The sequence below is a fragment of the Diorhabda carinulata genome, chromosome X (genome assembly GCF_026250575.1).
Source record: "Diorhabda carinulata isolate Delta chromosome X, icDioCari1.1, whole genome shotgun sequence".
In the NCBI taxonomy this organism is placed as follows: Eukaryota; Metazoa; Arthropoda; class Insecta; order Coleoptera; family Chrysomelidae; genus Diorhabda; species Diorhabda carinulata.
Window position 1 is genome coordinate 19,935,304 of NC_079472.1, and position 18,518 is coordinate 19,953,821.

At 32.4% G+C, this 18,518-nt stretch overlaps 1 protein-coding gene across 2 annotated transcripts in view; it reads right to left on the reverse strand.

The window, feature by feature from the left end:
- The window catches only part of LOC130901295 (elongation of very long chain fatty acids protein AAEL008004-like), a 61,498-nt gene extending 44,078 nt beyond the window's left edge, over nt 1–17,420 (reverse strand). The window contains exons 1-2 of one of the 2 annotated variants that reach the window (XM_057812532.1): nt 17,156–17,420; nt 6,778–6,934 (exon numbers count right to left, since the gene is read on the reverse strand). The gene's annotated coding sequence lies outside the window, so the exon portion shown is untranslated. Of the gene's footprint in view, nt 1–4,939; nt 5,102–6,777; nt 6,935–17,155 lie in introns of those variants that run through there. The other variant, XM_057812531.1, reaches the window with a different exon arrangement.
- Between the last annotated feature and the right edge of the window lie 1,098 nt (nt 17,421–18,518).

The following is an 18,518-nucleotide window of genomic DNA, read 5'->3' on the forward strand; positions in this document are numbered from 1 at the left end:
CAAACAAAAAATATTATCATTCATTTTCCAGGTCACAAACAAGTAGTGTAGTTGAAAACTGTTTGAGGTCTTGTGGTTAGTCGGTTTAAGACTAACAGGGTTATAGAATTAAAAAGCATATTATGGCTTTGGAGGAGGTATATTTGAAGCCCCGATGTTTATATTTCTGCTATTTGAGGTTAGATCATGAAGGCACTAAGAAATAGACTGAAACGTGGCAAACCAGCAACGATTTGTAGAAAATTGTTAATTAGCATATGTGCCTTCATAATATTTGACAATTAATGAGAAATTAGTTAGGTCATTATAGGTACTTTTCGCCAATACATAGATACCAAGTCAATTGGTGAATACTTTTTTAAAGCTTGCACGACTTTATGCAATTGCTTAAAAAAATTAAAATGTTTAAATGTACAACAATTATCTAATAATTAAAAATATTAGCTAGCAATACTCGTTCAATTATAAATAATGAAAATCTATATTCTATTTTTTGTGTCGTTAAAATTCTACTTTCTATTACGAGTCTGGAAATTAGTTGCCGAAGAGTTTAGCTTTCTGTACAAAAAAAATCTCATCTCTCAAAATATTTCATTGTTTTGTTAACAAATGTATTTCTATGCTAATAAGGTGCTAGATTGCCTCAAATACAAAACCTAGATTTGAACAACAAAGACCTGTGAAGTTGTTAGTTCACAGAACTCAAAACAAGAGATGGAAGCACATAAATGCATGCACATCAAGATAGAAATCAACTTACAAATGGAAATTGTCATAATACTATAAGTTTAAGCCATATTTTAACTTTCAAAAAACTCCCATTGCTTTAACTATGTTTTTATATGAATAAATATTTTTCCGTATTTAAAGCCGTTCATTTATTTCAAATTAAAAATCAAATATATATAAGAAAATACCATATGGAGACCAAAATTCACAATAGGTTTTCAAAAACTGAGAAAATGAAATATATTGATTAAAAATACTGTAAACAATGCAAACAAAAAAAACAAATAAAATGAAATCTGATACAGACAGCAAAGAAAAATTAAAAAACAAATAAAACAAAGATACATAATTGATAACAAAATAATGCTGTTTATCAAATATCAGGTGAAGCGAATAAAAACAATTAAAAAGAAGAAAAAATTATTTTGATTGTGCATTACGTCATTAGCAATATTTTTTCAGATTATACTTGTTTTTGTAAACAACAAAATATGTGATTATCATCTATTATAGCATAAACTTCGTGATTAAAAATACATCGTCGATTAGGTAATTATGTGGAGTTATTATACGAGGTCTGACTATTAAATAACGATACTGGTTACGAAAAAGGGTTTTATTATAAAAATTATTCTACATTCGAATACTCCCCTTCAATATACTCCACTCCCCCCGCCACACACCTTTTTGCTTTACCGCTTCTATCGACTCAAATCGGATTCCTTTCAAAGCAGATCTTTTTCTAACCTTTCAAAGAAATCTGAGCAAACCCGTTGACGCAAGAGCTTTTGGTCAGGAGTCAGATTTTTTGGCACCAACACAGACTTTCATGTGTAACATTTTTCTAACCGTTTCTTTATCGGCATTTACAGCCTCAGCAATAATCCGGATGCACATTTGACGATTTGGTTGATTTTGGTCACTGTTTCCGGAGTTGAAACAGTCACAGGGCGACTTGGGCGCTGGTCATCTTCAGTGCTCTCTCGGCACTCACTGAATCACTTACACCACTTAAAAACACGCGCACAAGGTAGAGAATTGTCCCCATAGCCTCTTGCAACAATTTATAGTTTTTTTCAATTTAACGGGAAATTTGTTTCTTTTTTTCGTCACACATGGTTTTCGGCACGAAAAAAAAACACGTTCGTTTCAAATCACTCCTGCACAAATACTATAATAGTGACGGAAACTTGTTTAGGGACGTGCATGGACAAGATATCTAGATACCCAACGCATTACTCGTTTTTTACCTCAACCGTCTAGTGCGTCCTCTAGGCGCGCAGTCTCGTCATTTAATAGACAGACCTCGTATTTTCTGTACCCGTTTCAGTGGAGATGCCATTTAACAAATAAATAATAACATACTCTAAAGACTTTATATAATTAGTAATACCCAAACGCTCCTTGTTTGATATCGAATCAAAACGAATGAAATTATCAACGAAAAGTAGTCCATTTTTGCGAACTTAGAACTTACGGTTCTTTTGAACATATTTATTGTGCAATTCAGCCGCTCTATATTCATTAATCGAAAACTTATTAGGTTCGGTTGAAGATGTTTTAATTCTTGAGGAGTAACCTCAACAGTATAGTCTTTTTTATATTAAAGAGAGTAAAACCTAATTTCTAATGTAAAACTTAGTAGCCATATTATAAGATTTAATTCGAGTGGTGCCTGCTGTCTGGAGATACCTGTGGATGTTGATCTGGAACATCCGTAAGTTGTATAGCTGATTCTACAGGTTCGCACTTCTCAAAGGAAATGATTCCCGATAAATAGACGTTCTAGGCGTCTAGCAGGCGAACTCTATGTTCATGAGCCACGTCTGCCTGTCGAGTAGGTGTTGCAATAACTGCTCAAGGCGGGATTATTGGTCAGCCGGGAACAGCTTTTGCGAAGTATTATCGGTAAAACAGAGTCAGGTCGGTGGCCTTTTTTTTATGCTCTAAGCTGTCCAAGTTTCTGGTCAACTCAGGGTATACTTGGGAGCCGAGCTCCAAATGTGCGAGCAATATTCTGAGGATAGACGAATTTGAGCCTTGTAGAGGATTAGAAGCCGTTGAGGGATATATTTTTTTTATGTAAAAGAGGGCTTCAAGTTTTGGTGAAGCTGCTTTGACTAAATCGACCACAAGACTATTCCAGGACATTTGCGGTGATGGCGATATTTTATGTCCAGACAGGACCAAATCCTGAACCTCAGTGCCGGCCTTCTTTGTGAAAATAACAGCTTGGGTCTTTGCTGCATTAAATTCAACCATATTTTTTCCATCCCACTCAAGAATGTTTTCAAGATCTCAATTGATGGTAGTAATCTGTTGCCAAGTTTATTGGGGCGGTTGATTTGAACGACGACATCAGTGCGCTATCATCGGCGAAGCTATAGATCGGGTTTGCAGAGTAGTTGACAAGATGCATTCCTGGGTAACTCCAACGTTGACCTCAAACCTTTCTGAGGTGTGTCCATTGATAGCGAACTGGATGGATCGGTCTTTGAGAAAGCTAGTAAGTCAGTCGATAACTGAGGATGACAAACCGTACTATCTTAATTTATTTAGAAGGTTGTCATTTCAGACCTTGTCAAAAGCCTTCGATATGTCTGGTCCGATTGCTATGGAATCCTTATATTTCTATATAGCTTCAGTCATTCCTTGGTGACATAGGTCAGGAGGTCCCCGGTTAATGTTTACGGAAGACGTAATAATGGTCCGCAATGATGTTAGCAGACTCACAATATCTCAAGATTTGCTGGTTATCGACTGTCTTCATGACCTTAACAATGGCTAGGATTAAAGCAATCGCACGGTAGTTATTGGGTACCGCCTTTTTTTCCTTTTTTGGTATGGGTTGAACCTGAGCAATTTTCCAATTTTCAAGGAACGTACCTCTCTTATATGATAGAGAAAATATTTTGTTTGTCGGAGTTGTTAGTTCAATGAAAGTTAGAAATTTTTTATTTTAAGTCTAATAATGTCTTTCCAACAAATTTCTCCGAAAATACGATTAAAAGTTTTTTCATTTAGTAAAGAGGTTCAAGTTATGTGTACTTAACAACTTGCAGTGTGCATTCTATTGTAAATTGTGATGTGATTATAGACAAAAGAAAATTAGTAAGTAGTACGCTTGGTGTTGGAAATCTAAGATTTACAGAGTTTGGAATTCCAAACCACCGTGCTTTTACCTTAATAAACTTAAAAACGGTGTTTGGATTCTTACTTGTATGTTCTGTGGATGAGATCCACTACTTCGATTGTGTTTTTGTTTCTGAGGAATAATTGTGTAGATACCCAAGATTCTTCCACTGTGATGTATTGCCGAAAAAATGAACTTAGATCACGTTTAAATATATCCAAACAATCTTTTGGATTTTTAATGCAAAAAACTTTTGATAAGCATTAATTATATCGGCGCCCACCTTTCAAATAGTTTTTTTATGTTTAAACTTTAATGCAAAATATTGAGATTCGGTTTTTTAACTGTTTTTTCACATAACTAATGTTTAAGTCAAACCACTTTTTATTCACATTTAACAGCCAATTAAAACAGTTTTCGTTATATGGGTATTAAAATTAATCACTTTGTCAATTTATGTGAAATTTTGACAGACGACATCATAAACATAACAGAAATTAACAATATAATCCAACTTTTACGTATGAACGAGAAGAAATTAAAATTAAATTAAAATATAAAAATGTAATTTATGATTCTGGTAAAAAATCGAACTGAACCATAGAAAATGTTTCCTAAAAGAAATTCGTAAAATCGGTTACATTAAAAAATAAACTTATTATTCATTAGTTAGCTTGCAATTTTTTGTAATCGATTGTTCACCTACCGATAACACAATTCGAATTTGGTATGAATATATGATATTTTCATAACCGACAAATAATAGGTAATTTACATACAAATGCAAGGTTAATAAATGACTCTATATTGTATTTAAAAGCAATAATTATTATCTGCTAAATTTAATTAAAATCATAATCAATAACCTGTTTTCTATTCAATTGGAATAACTAAATACCAAAATAACCAAGACTGTTAATTATATATTTCATTCAAACAAAATATTTTGAGTGTAAGGTTGGGCTTAATCCGTATTACAATTAAATATAAATAATTAAATGAACTTGGTGTCTTTAACAATTTATTTACAACAATTTAATAAACCATTTGCTAGAAATGAAAGATTTTTTCACTTACCAAAACAAACTAAATGCTGTAAGAAAGAAAAAAACTAAAAAAAGTAGAGAAATCACAGATATCACATGAATGATTCAATTTAGGACATTTGTGTATCAAAAATTAATTATAAATAAAACACAAATGTTACTCGTAGCACCAAAACATCAACTTCAAGTTCTAGTTTTGACTGCAAATGTTATACTGTATAATATAAATGTGTAATATTAGAGTAAGGCGTTATTTTAGAACCGTTACTTTGTATGCAATTTCCAAGATGCCAATAGAAAGGGCTATACAAATAATATTATATATGAGAATGAAAAAATTATGGACGGAATCATTACAATACAAATTATTGTTCATACAATTTCATTATTTCTTATTAGATAAAAGGATGTATGATTAATTCGTTCAAAAGTGTAGGGCAGTAAATTGAGAACTCTTTAAATATTACAGAGACGTACTCTGTTGAAGTATAAGAAAAACGTATCATTAATAATAAATTAAATTGTTATGTTTATATTTTTGTTAGAATAATAATGATTATTTATTCATTAAAATGCAGTGTCTGATAAATGACATTGAAGGGAATATTTACATTATTTAGTGAAGTCAAGCACCTTTAGAGCTAATAAAAATTACTATTAGCAGTTAAATTACGAAATTACTGTATATTGTCTAGACTTGGCTAGATAATATACAGTAGCATTCAAAAATGTGTTATTGATAGAATGGCCCCAAGGAACATTGAATTTTTGTTATTCGATCGCGAATTGAAACCAACCAAACCTAATTGGGTAAAAATTGTCGTCTTATCAAAATATAACATTTCAACTTGGTAATGTTCAGAAAAAAAATTATTAGATAGTTGGGAACATTTGATTAGAAAAAAAAGGAGCTTGACAATATCCTCATTTATATATGTATTGCTAATATAACCAAAAAGTTAAAAATTCATGAAGATACAAAGCTGTTAATCTAAAATATCACAAAACTTTGTAACAAGCAACGCTGCATTAGACCTGTATGAGTCTACAAAATGAGATACAATGTATCCAGCAGATATCAATCAGTGATATTTATTTTTAACTTGGTTTTATTTTTATTGTGTAGATTGTAGAGTATTGGCGGCGTTGTCTAAGAAACGTGATTATGAGGAGGTAAATCTAGCTCTTAACTGTTAACTGGTTAGAATTTGTTTATTTATTTTTATGGAGAGAAACGGTAAATCAATGACTCTTATCTGTCATATAACCTGATACAAGGCCAGCACTATTAAAACGGCATTATAAAACTAATCACAGTGGATTTACTGAAGAATTTACTGTTGGTTCTCAGTTCTCAGAAAAGAAGAAATTTCACAATGTGAATACGGTTATGTCAATATTTACAAAAGCATGTTGCAAGTTGTTCAGACCGCGCACGAAAATGATTGTTTGAAGTGCGCGGTGAGTTTGGTTTTGTTCGGAGTTGTTTGTCAGTGAATACACACCTTCACATGTTTTTTAGAACATTCCTACAGATGGCTAACTCTAGCCATGAGTGTATGAAGCTTATTTATTTTTTATTAGTAATAAAGCAACAGTCTTCAAATAAAGAAAAGGTTTTTATAACGTGAATTGAGACTGTGTTGTAATTTTTCGAAATAGAAATTTCTAACTGAATTATTATAAACTACTTCTTTCTTTTCACAAATATGATGAAGTCTTTCTAGGTTAAAAATAATTTATATTATATCCATATTGAAAACGCGTACCTATAAATTACTTTCGAAACATTTATTTTAATAATATATTATTCTCAAGTGACGAAGCATTTACCAATTTTTATTAATGATTTCTGTATATAAACCTTACTTGTCTGCAAGTTGGGTCGCCTGCTTTTTTTAGACCTGTCTTCAAGAACGTCCTTTCTCGTTTTGTCCTGGTAACTTTACCTTCCACCAGTAAGGTCGCCTCCTACAGTAATTTCTTAGATATAGTTCGGTCCGGGATATTTCGTCTCGAGTTAGACCTGAAAACCCACAATAAATCAAAAGGTGTAAATTGCTAATATAGCTAATAAACAGTAACAGGGACGTACTTCCAAATTAAATTTTTGTAGTACAGAGAATTAGATACAAAAAATTGTAGTTAGTTTGTATTTCAGAAATATTCATTAAAATTTATCCGCTCATTAAAACTAGAACAGCATAAATTAGACTAGGACAAGAAACCATTTCTATTACTCTAAACAGAGGAGGAGATTCAACCCCACTTAGATGCAGGTTAGTACGAGACGAACTACTATACCGATTGACTGAATTCCGTCGGCATATCCTGCCAAGGACATAGTCATTTACGCAAGGAGAAGCTTTGAGATATACTGTGTGACATAGCTCAAAGACGGCTAACTCACACAAGAAAATGGTGTCGATGGGTGGTACTAAATTTCAACCCTACTTAATTACCTTAACTAGGAATAAAAACTCAATCTCAAGGCCATCAAACTAGACGAGCAAACCATTGATTGGAAAACAGTAAACCAAATACCAAAATTCCTCTGGGAAGGGACACTAGAACTAGTCTGAATACCACAAGGAACAATTTCTCGAAGGTACAAAGACTGGCGTGAATATGTGCAATTAGGGCAATTAAATCATGCCCAACTGTTACACCAGAAGTGTTCCCAACAACTAGAATTACCCTAGAAAAGTTACAAAACTTTTTATACAGTATTAGAGAGAGTGGCAGAGAAAACGCCTCCCAGAATAATCAAAGAAGGAATTACATAAAAATTTCAGCTTGGAGAAAAAATTTCTCCCAAAATTAAAATATAAAGGAATTGGGATCATCATACGGGAAATTAGCAGGAGAATAGGAATGTAAGGGTCTATAACTAGGGACAGACAAACCCTTCACAGGAGCTGAGCCCTTTTGTGGTATTAGCTACAGAACAATAGAGAAAGCACTGAAAAAGACAAGTAGATGGTTACTAGGACAACCTACTGAGGTCGAGGCAGTCAAAGACATACCTGAGAAACTATAACGAAAGAGAATCTTCTGAATGTAACATTCTGAGTAAGAGTAACATCTCTGGCAGCTGGCAGCTACAGCCATCCTATATTCGAACTTTCTAAGATGAGTGGGACCAATAGATCATCTGTTAACACTGGGACCCTAGTATCACAACAAGAAAGGGGGACATAATAGATACATCCCTTCGTCCAATGTAATCACACGATGAATTTATTCTCCTTGCAATTACTTCAGTTCAATATTACTAACAATCTCATACTACAAAGTTTTATCTTTTGCATTTAACTTGAGTGAAATATTTTCATGTCTAGCTCTTAATATTAACTGATAAACTATGATTTCAATTGGGTTGATTATTCAACAGTGTGTACTGTATGTGCCATAGTTTTAGCTATAATAATATTCCTCAATATTAAACGCTGCCAATGTATTTAAAACAAACGTCTCGTTGAATAAATATTCTTTTTCTTAATTTCCTGTAAAGTAATTAATTTTGCTATAAATGTTCAAATGGTTCAAATTTATGGTTTTTTTTGCTGATAACGCATTTTGTTTTCTCAAGAAGAATTTTTGGATAGGATTTATTTAGATTCTGACATTATTATTTCATATAAAAATTACTAGGTGATTATTATTTTTATGTTCATTTTGAAGCGTCCTAAACACTTACCATTACTAGTTATTTGGTATTATTAACCACCTAAAGTGGAATTACAACAGTTATGAATATCTTGGAACGAACTATAGAACATAACGTCGGTGATAAAGATATTAAAAGTTCATGTATTACCAAGATATTTTGCAAAATTGTTCAAATAGATCATTGACACATATTTAATAAATTAAAAGAAAATACTTTTATCTTTATTTGCTGATAAATTGTAGAGATAATGAAATTTATCTTTACGGAATTGTCGAATTTGACTCATATTTTATTATAAATTTTATGACGTTCCGTTATTGATCCGATAACGGCGACGACCACCTCTATTAAAAATTGAAAGTCACGTGATAGACACGGCGTGGATACGGAACATAGTGTAGTGCTGACGCTTCACGGCCGTATATAAAATCTTGCGACACAATCACTCAAAATTGTTTTCCTCAATAAAACAGGATTTCCACTTACAGCTGTATAATGTATAAATTATATTTTTATTCTGTGAGGGTCCTTACTCGAGGTTGACTCTCACTATGTGTTTTATACCTTTTTCGATCTTCGCTAAGGTGATCTACAGGAACTGGTTTGTTCCTTAATTGTGACGTTATTTATGTATAGTGTAAACCAAATGATATGTGGCGCAAAATCGAGGGATAAAAAAGTGCAAATTTTGTAAATTCTTTCGAAACAGATGTGATTGGTGTTCTAGTAGTATTAAACGTGACTCGTATAAACATTTTCTTTTGCTCTCATCACACAAAATGCGAATATTTGTTTAGTATGTGCTAGAAATAGGTTAATACCATATTTAACCAAAAATATAAATAAAATATTAAACGTTAGTTTGCTGTTTGCTTTCTACATAAATGTTTAATTGTTAAATAAAACTGAAAAACAAAACTTTTTCGTGACACACGAACTTCAATTACAAGGGTTTCTACTTGAGTTTTTCAAAATATTGTACATTAAAATCAATACACTTTTGCATGCGTTTGAACCACTTGTCGAAGCCTTTTTCCATTCCGATTGAGGTACCTCTAAAACATTGAACGCATCAACCACTTCTTCAGGTGTAGAAGAGCATTCACCTCTATCTATCTCTCGTTTCTCAATCTATTTTTGATCTGCGGGAATAAGAAATCATTGAGTGCCAAACAAGGACTGTATGCCGGATGACCCATAAATTCGATGTTTTAACTATTCAAAATTGTTTTTGTTTGAACTGATATGTGAGAGTTCGCATAGTCGTGGTGGAGAATTTTTTTCGAACACTTTTGGTAAACAAATGCTGGTGACTTGACCGTTCTACGAAACGTTGGAGAAAGAACAGGCGACCATTTTCTTCGAAGCGCTTCGTGCGCGAACAACTTTTGTTCGTATTGAAAGATCCATACAGTCGATTGTTGTTTAGTTCCGGGTGAACAAATCTTTTTGACACCCAAATGATATTGCAATATAAGATTATGCACAGCATCGATGTTGTCCGGCCGATTTTGGACGACCTTTAGGAAATTCATCCTGTAGCGAAGTGCGACCACGATTGAATTCGGAGAACCAGCAAAACACGGTAACTCGAGATGGTGCTTCATCACCAAAAGTTAATGCATGTTGATTGACGCACTGCTGTTCAATTTATGTCGAAAGTCATAGATCATCGCACGAAAATGCTCGTGATTTAGCTCCATTATTGTTACTAAAATGAATGTTTAAGTATCTCTAAATAAATCGTATGACAAAACGTTCTCAGTATCAAGCAGAAAACCAAAAAAATAATGGCAAAAAAGAAAATTAGACAGGAAAGAAACATTCTAAAGAAACAGAATGAGTTAAAAAATCAAGGAAATCGGCACCCAAATATACTAAGAAGATAGAACTAGAACAAAAATCAAAACTTCGCAGTCTCGGCGACAACGAGTTTTCGCTCCCTAAAGTTTTAAAATTATTATCGATGAATATGAATTATTACTGTCAAAAAGGCGAGGAAGTATGGTTGGCGATAAATTCTCGTGGTCGTTCTTCACCATACATTTGACCTCCTGAAATTCTGTAGCCGCCAAAATATTTGAAAAAGTGTGATTATAAATAAAAAGATAATTTTTTTGTTTTGGTCAGATATGGCAACTGCTCATTATGCAAAGAAAGTTGTGGGAACTTTTGCCGCGTTGAGTATTCCGTTCATTTAGGAGTCCTCAACTGATGCCAATTGAACGTTTTAAGCGAAATTTCAAACAAATCGTATGAAGGTTTGGGAGCAACCACATATGAAGAATTTAAAAAGAGTGAACTCCAGTAAAGGCCGGATTCAATATTTCCATTGTTTAATGCTACATTTTAAAACAAAAATTAAGAAAGCGAATCGACTGAGTGCTAATTGTGTCTAATTATAGTATAGTAACCATTGTTTCATAAAGTAAAATGCAAATAATTAATTTAAAACCATTTGTACGTCTTTTTTGTCCCCACATCCTTACAAAGCTCTGTGATAATCTTTGTTGTTGGTAAACGGTGCTACTCTGTTGTCGACTTGGTTGGAGACTCTGGAGAATCTTCATGTTCAAACCTGGGAAGGTATTCTCTGAAGGATCCTTGTCCCGAGAGCAATTGGACCAGGTAATAGTTCACCTCTGATTTCATTTATTTGAAAAACTTTCGTCTAGTTTTTGTTTTCGTTAACTTTACAAAATTCGTAATCTTACTAAGATACCTTACTTCAAGATCACATTGTATAGTTAGTTCCTCTTATTATTATTAAGGCGAATTTTTTAATATCATGTAAAATTCAAAATCCTCTTGTCCTTTAACCGCAAATAAACATCTGCGAATACTAAAACTGATCTAGAATACCAACACACGCGGATTCTATTTTCTTTATTTCTTGTTTATATTATATGCGACATACATAACAATTTGAAACATTAATAATTGTTAAAAAAAAACATAAAATATGGTTATTGCCACAACTATCATGTAGTATTTTATTTAAAAATTACAGGGGGTAGTATTACTATATACAGTATATAAAGTGATCACCAAAGAGAGAGATTCGTTGGTAAAAGTTTGATCGGATAAGGAGGGGGGTTTTGTTGGAAAAAGGCCCTGATATAGGAATAGCTCCTCCGCAGGGCTGGGGTTATGGTGGTTGCGTGGGGTTGTGTTTGCCTAATTATTTCTGAAAGGAGATTTTGGCTAGAAGAAAACGAAAATGCAGCTTGTAAGCAAAAAGGGCTCTTCACGGGATACAGATGACGTTAAATGAATTGAGTGGAAAGAAGTAGCAAAAAATTGCAGAAAGTGGAGAAGAATATTGAGAAAGTTTGAAGCAAAGGTTATAGAAGTACAGCTGAAATATATATATATAAATAAATAATTATCCATTTTTTCTAAATGCTGACAAAAATAAGGTATCACATGTTTCTAAAGTCCTGAAAAGCTGAGCTTCATTCTCAATTCCATTTAATTTTCCACATTGTTGAATATTGCTTGATCCTTAAAGGATAAAAAATCTCCTTATGTAGAGCGATGAATAATTGTAAACAGTTTCCAGTGCTTAATCAAATAATATCAATGTCAGGCACCTATTTCGATGACAAAATCAAGAAAATATTGATTTTGAGGCATTCTTTGACATAAAAATTTTCCAGATCTTGAAGAACGGTACAATGTATTATTGGAAATTTTGATTTTCCTTCAAATCTAATTTTGGTTCCTATAATGTTGGCTAATTTGTAACAATAGCGGACTAAAGATCTTCACGAAAAAGTTCAGCGTCGATCAACCAGACCATCCTTCGGACGTACAAGACATAGTTATACAGAAAGACTAAATATAATGGATTTACCGTCTTCGGTAAATGATATGATAATCACCTATTGCATTTTAAATTTCAATTATGCTTACTTAAGAAACATATTTAATGTTGACACTGATAATCTGCTTCGAGGACACAGAAGAAAATTGAAAAAAGAAATATTCACTTGTCGGACAAACATTTTTTGTGTAATCGTGTTTTTTCAACATGGAATCATCTACCTGGGGATATTGTAACGGCACCGTCTGTCAATATTTTTAAGAATAGACTGGACGCTTTTCTATTTTCTTATTTTTTTTCCTTGTAATTTTCAATTTTCTAACTATGTACTTTAATAACTTTGATTTATATAATATATACAGTATATTTCAGGCCTTATGGATCTTAGGGTCTCTGCCCGTACCTTATTGTAATAATAATAGTAATGATAATATTAATAATGGTCAGACCCATTGACGTAATGGAAAAAGATTTTTTCCAAACAAATGCGGTCGTATTTTTTAAATTAGATATTTAAACGTGTCAGCAAATCTGCATACAATTAACCAGTTAACACAGTGCCCATGACCTAATTTCATGTAGATGTTTGTTTTGTTACACTATAGAAAAAATGATGCATACTTTGTTTTTATTTATACGTATTCAAAAATTCAATCTATAATTCAATTACAATTATTGTAATTCACAAAATACAATATTAATTTCATTAATTTCTCACTTGTAAATGTTGTAAAATGTTTTCATTGGTAAATCGTTTTGATTTTATATCTCTCTCTAATTTAAATTATTATAAATTATATATCAATTGCTTTGTTATGATTGTGGCGTTATTTATATAGGACAGACATCTGAGTATTTAAAAAATCGATCAATAAGACAACCTTGAAATATCAAAAAATATAAAAATTACAAAATTCTTCAAATAATACAAGAAAAGAAAAATTTTTAGAAATCGTCTGCATACGCAGAAACGACAAAGTTATCGATGATAAAAAAGATCTAAACAATTCGAGTCGAATTATTAATTTATAAATAAATAGGAAACAATTTTTTCGACTTTCATGTTGTACGTAATCAATTAATAATATAATTATGTCAGTTGTCAATGTCAAGTTATATTATGATAAGATCGAAATAGGTAAAAATAAGTCTAATCAGTCTTGGTGGCTTACCATGTTTACAACAATTGAGAAAGATCTAAAGGTTCATCAAAACATATTTGACGTCTTTAGAATTTATTTTAACGGTTTATAATTGTTTCTTTTGAGTAGGTGGACAAAATTTGTAATAATTTCAATTGTAAATGCGGTACAAAAGTAAAAAACGAAAGATAATGGTGGAATTTTTCATTATTATTTCGATCTTTGGTCGGCAAGTTTTAGTGAGATTGTTAATTGACTCATTTCTTCAAAAAGAATCCTCCAAACTATGGTTTTGTCAATTTGGTTATAATTTAGATACATATCATGAAAAATATGAACATCCGCATTATAAGTCACTCATAAGAGTCGTTAATTTGTATTCGGCATACATAGCTTAGTTTTCCAAGTATCTAATTGTAACGAAAAGTTCATTATTGAGAAATTATTCATGACATTTAGAATTAATAATAGAAAAACATACAATTTTCCTGATATAAACAATTTTTTAAAATTTTATTTTAACAAACTGTGACTTTGGATGGAGGTTTGGGTAAAAATACTCAGGGCGTGTTGATCTACTATATCGGACTCGGAACATTTCCATACCGACTAATAAACCTTCTCTATCTCTGGCCGCTGTCTCCCCCGCACAATCACCGCTAGACAATAATTTCTAGGGAAAGAATGTTGCTATACAAATCTCCCGTCATAGCTTCCTCCCTCTTGAATTTGCTCTTTCCTTTTGTTCTCTATATAGCTCTCCAAATACAACTTCCCAGGTGAGACGAAGCATTCTGAAGCATAAGTATACGAGGTTTTGTTAGTTGTTGTATAGGTTGGGCACTCTGGAAAATCTTCGTGTTCAAACTTGGGAAGGTAATATCTGAAGGATTCTTATCCGGAGCAACTGGACCAGGTAGTAGTTTACCTCTTCGTGAGACCGCGATTTATGTAGATGAAATCAATTATTTGAAAAATAGATTTCGTAATCTTATCAAGATACGTTACTTCATGAACACATTGTATAGTTCTTCTTATTATTATTACGGTAGAATTGTTGAATATTATGTAAAACACAGAATATCTTGTCCTTTAACCGCAAATAAACATCTGCGAATACTAAAACTGATCTAGAATACAAACACACGCGGATTCTATTCTTTTTATTTCTTGTATATATTATATGCGACATACATAACAATTTGAAACATAGTTGATATAAAAAAATATAAAATTATGGTTATTGTCTCAAATGTCATGTAGCATAAAATATTGGACAAAAAAGTTATAACAACAGTTGAATTATTTATAAATATAGTTTGCAATGAGAATAATAGAATAAAATAAAACTTACATTAAATTAAAGTTAAATGGATGAAGCCCACTATATTACGAAAAATGTTCAATTGAAATATGATTCAAAATCAAAAGTGTAAAGCTTAATAGCTTAGTTCGCGGTAGTTCTGAATTATAAATATCCTGAAAACGTTTTAAGTACGCATGTGTTGTTCAGAAAAAGCTTTGAGCTTGCTTTCATCAACGAACAATTTTGGATCTGTGATCTACTTAACGTTTTTTAATTACCTAAGCATCGGATTAAAAATCCTTTTCTAGGTTCAAGGATAGATTAAACGTATTCAGAACAAGTTCAGAATTAGAAATTATCCTACATTAACATAGAATTTTTAATCCCGAATGTGCTTTATTAAAAATAACAATTTTAAACTGGGCATGAATCTGTTGACAGAACATTTACAGTATCTTTATCGCTAACAAAGCTTTTAAAGGGTTTTCCAATAAGGACTTTTTTTCAAAATAATATGAAAACCATTTGAGATATTTCAAAAACTTTATTATCGGGTTGAAGTGCATTCGAAACATTTATGAATGGAACTCGACTGCGCTCATATGGCCACCTCGGGCACGTTTGCTGCGGTTAATTTGTTGGACCCAATTTTCCATGACTTGCCAAACATTTCGGCCGAAACAGCTGCTATTTCGCATTCAATTCTGGCTTTGAGCTCTTTCAACGTCTTTGAAAGAAGTCAAGAGGCGTTAAATCCGACAAACGAGGCGGCCAATGGACTGGCCCATTTCTTGAGATAACACGCTCATCAAACTTGTTCTTCAATAAATCGATTGTAACGTGTGCTGTGTGGCTTGTGGCGCCGTCCTGTTGAAACCACATGCTGTCCAAGTCCATATATTCCAATAATTCGGGACAAAAATAACCGATAATCATGGTGCGTTAACGATCACCATTCACAGTAACGTGGCGACCACTATCATCGACGAAAAAATATGACGCCCTATGACGCCGCCGGCATTCAAACCGCACCAAACAATTATCTTTTGTGGAAGAAGTGGTTTTTCATTAATCACATGTGGATTTTTACCCGGCCAATACCGCATATTTTGTTTATTGGCCAATCCATTGAGCCAGAAATGAGCTTCGTCACTGAAGATGATTTTGTGATGAAATTGATCATCTTGGTCCATAGCCTAATCGGAGAACGTACGTCACTTTGAATGGTCCATCGACTTCAATTCTTGAGTGAGCCTGATCTTGTATGGGTGTAAAGTAAGATCCTAACGCAAAATTCGCCATAAAATGGTCTTGGCGATAACCAACTCTTGAGAACGCCGTGGAATTGACTGATTTGGATCATTTGCTACGGACATTTTAACGGCAGCTATATTTTCGACATTTCGATCAACCCGTAGTCTCACTGGCCCAGCAACATCACACAACGAATATGTAGACTAAGAATCTTTTCACTAAACTTGTTACTGCCTGTCTACTAGGTCGAGAATTACGACCGAAAATCGGAGTTAACGCTCTTATAGTAGTGGACACCGACTCCGAATTTTTGTAGTAAATTTTTAAGAATTGCAGACGTTGTTCGTTCGTGTACTTCACCATGATGAAAAGGTTATGTCTAATGTTTAAACTGACAGTAACAGTTCGATGTTAAGTGAAAAGGTGCGTTCACAAATTAAATTCAAAATTGTCAGGTCCCTATTGGAAACAACCGAATATCTATTTTTTGAGTTAGAATAACAGTTAATTCAGGTTCGTGGATCTCTAGGTTCGGTTTTATAAAACATTGATTATAATAAAAGATTATTGAAGTTTTCGTTCCGATGTAATTTTGTTCAGTATTTTACTTTATTTTTGAAATTTTTCTTTATTCCCTCTTGATCGCATTAATTCCTATTAAGTTAATCAGTTTAATGCAATAATTTATGGTTTGAAAATTATTTTCCCCGTGGACTCGATGTTTTAATACTGTTTAATGTAAGTTGATTTAAAATTTTTATATCGAATTTTCTTATAATTTGTAGAATACTTTCCAATGTATAAATAGCGTTATCAACCGGATATTAAAAAACTATCAGATACATGAATTGTTGTCCAATTATCAGATAATTAATTATTGACTCTAATCAATCAATTATTGCCGAATTTATGAATATTTTCTTTATAAATTTTGGAATTGAATATTTATAGCTATGGTTTTACTTTTTAATAAAAATTCATATAAAATGCATGTAGAAATTGTAAACTTTTAGAAAAAATGTAAAATAGATGTAGATATTACTGACCTTGCAATAATAATTATAGGATTCTCTTGAACTTCAAATACCACTCTGGAAATCGAACATTGCACAAATGATGTGATAACCTTGTCCATTTCACTAAACAAAACCAGAAAATTCTCTTTGACTGAGTATTATGTTATCTAGCTCTAAACCTTCCGATGTTGATGTTAATAAAGACGGCACTGGTCAAATGAACGGAATGTATATTTGATTGCACTACAATTACATAGGTGAGATTAAAAGTAGGTATCTGGTTTAAAGTAGGTCACTGAGCAGCATTTAAAAACCAACTGATTGTTGCTTAATTATTTATAAAAAATATTTTGCAATACTTTGGCATTGTTTTTAATGAAACGGTTTGTTTATAAGCTTGTTGTGATTGTCACATAGTCGAAGTCGTCTAAATGAAAATATTTCTAATTGAAATTCTTTCTCGATAACTTCATCCTTGAAAACTTGTCACTCGGGATCAGTTCTACATTCTTTGTTTCGGTATGAACTAACATTTTTTTAAAATATTCTGATAATATAGATACTTCACGGAAAATCGCATTTACAGAAAAAAATAAGGGAAATCAACATTTTGGACTAGTTCTTTTCCTCCTGATTAAAATATACAGTGTGATTCGTTGATATTTAAAATCTTTTATTTGTCGATTTCAACAAATTTTTTCAATTTCATATAATGACACATCTTTTTTATTTCCATATTTATTAAGAGTTCCACGAAATTTAAAAATTTTAAGTTTTAAAATGAAAAAAAAAAAATCAAATCATTATATTTGGAACGCATTGATAGATAAAAAACGAAATTTTTGTCGTGATTCAATTATTCAATGAATTTGTGTTGAATTTGTTTCTTGTAATGTACCGGTTAGTTTAGGCCGAATGGCATGCTACAAATTTCTGGAACCGTTGATGATATTTATAATGAACACACTGTTTACACTACCACCACTTCAACACTCACATTTACACCGTTTGACGCGAGTTTCGATAACCAAGTTATCGTTTTCAGAGACTAAAGGTTACCTAAAACCTATTAACTTTACTTACTTATTTTTTACTAAAATTTCCTACCAATTAACCCTCTCCCGCAAAAAATAATTCCAGTGAGAAAACATCCTTGGCGGGAATTTTCAAATTTATTCCTCATTCACTAAATTCTAGAGTGGATTTTAAGGGAAAGGCACTTTATCCTGGCGAAATAAATACATTCGAACTGAAGCAAAAGCCCGCATTTACAAGACCGCAATCAGACCTATATTATCCTATGCAGCAGAGACCCGACCTGAGACCTCTAAAACGAAACGGATATTGGAGACTACAGAAATGAAAATAGTTCGAAGAATAGCGGGAAGAACAC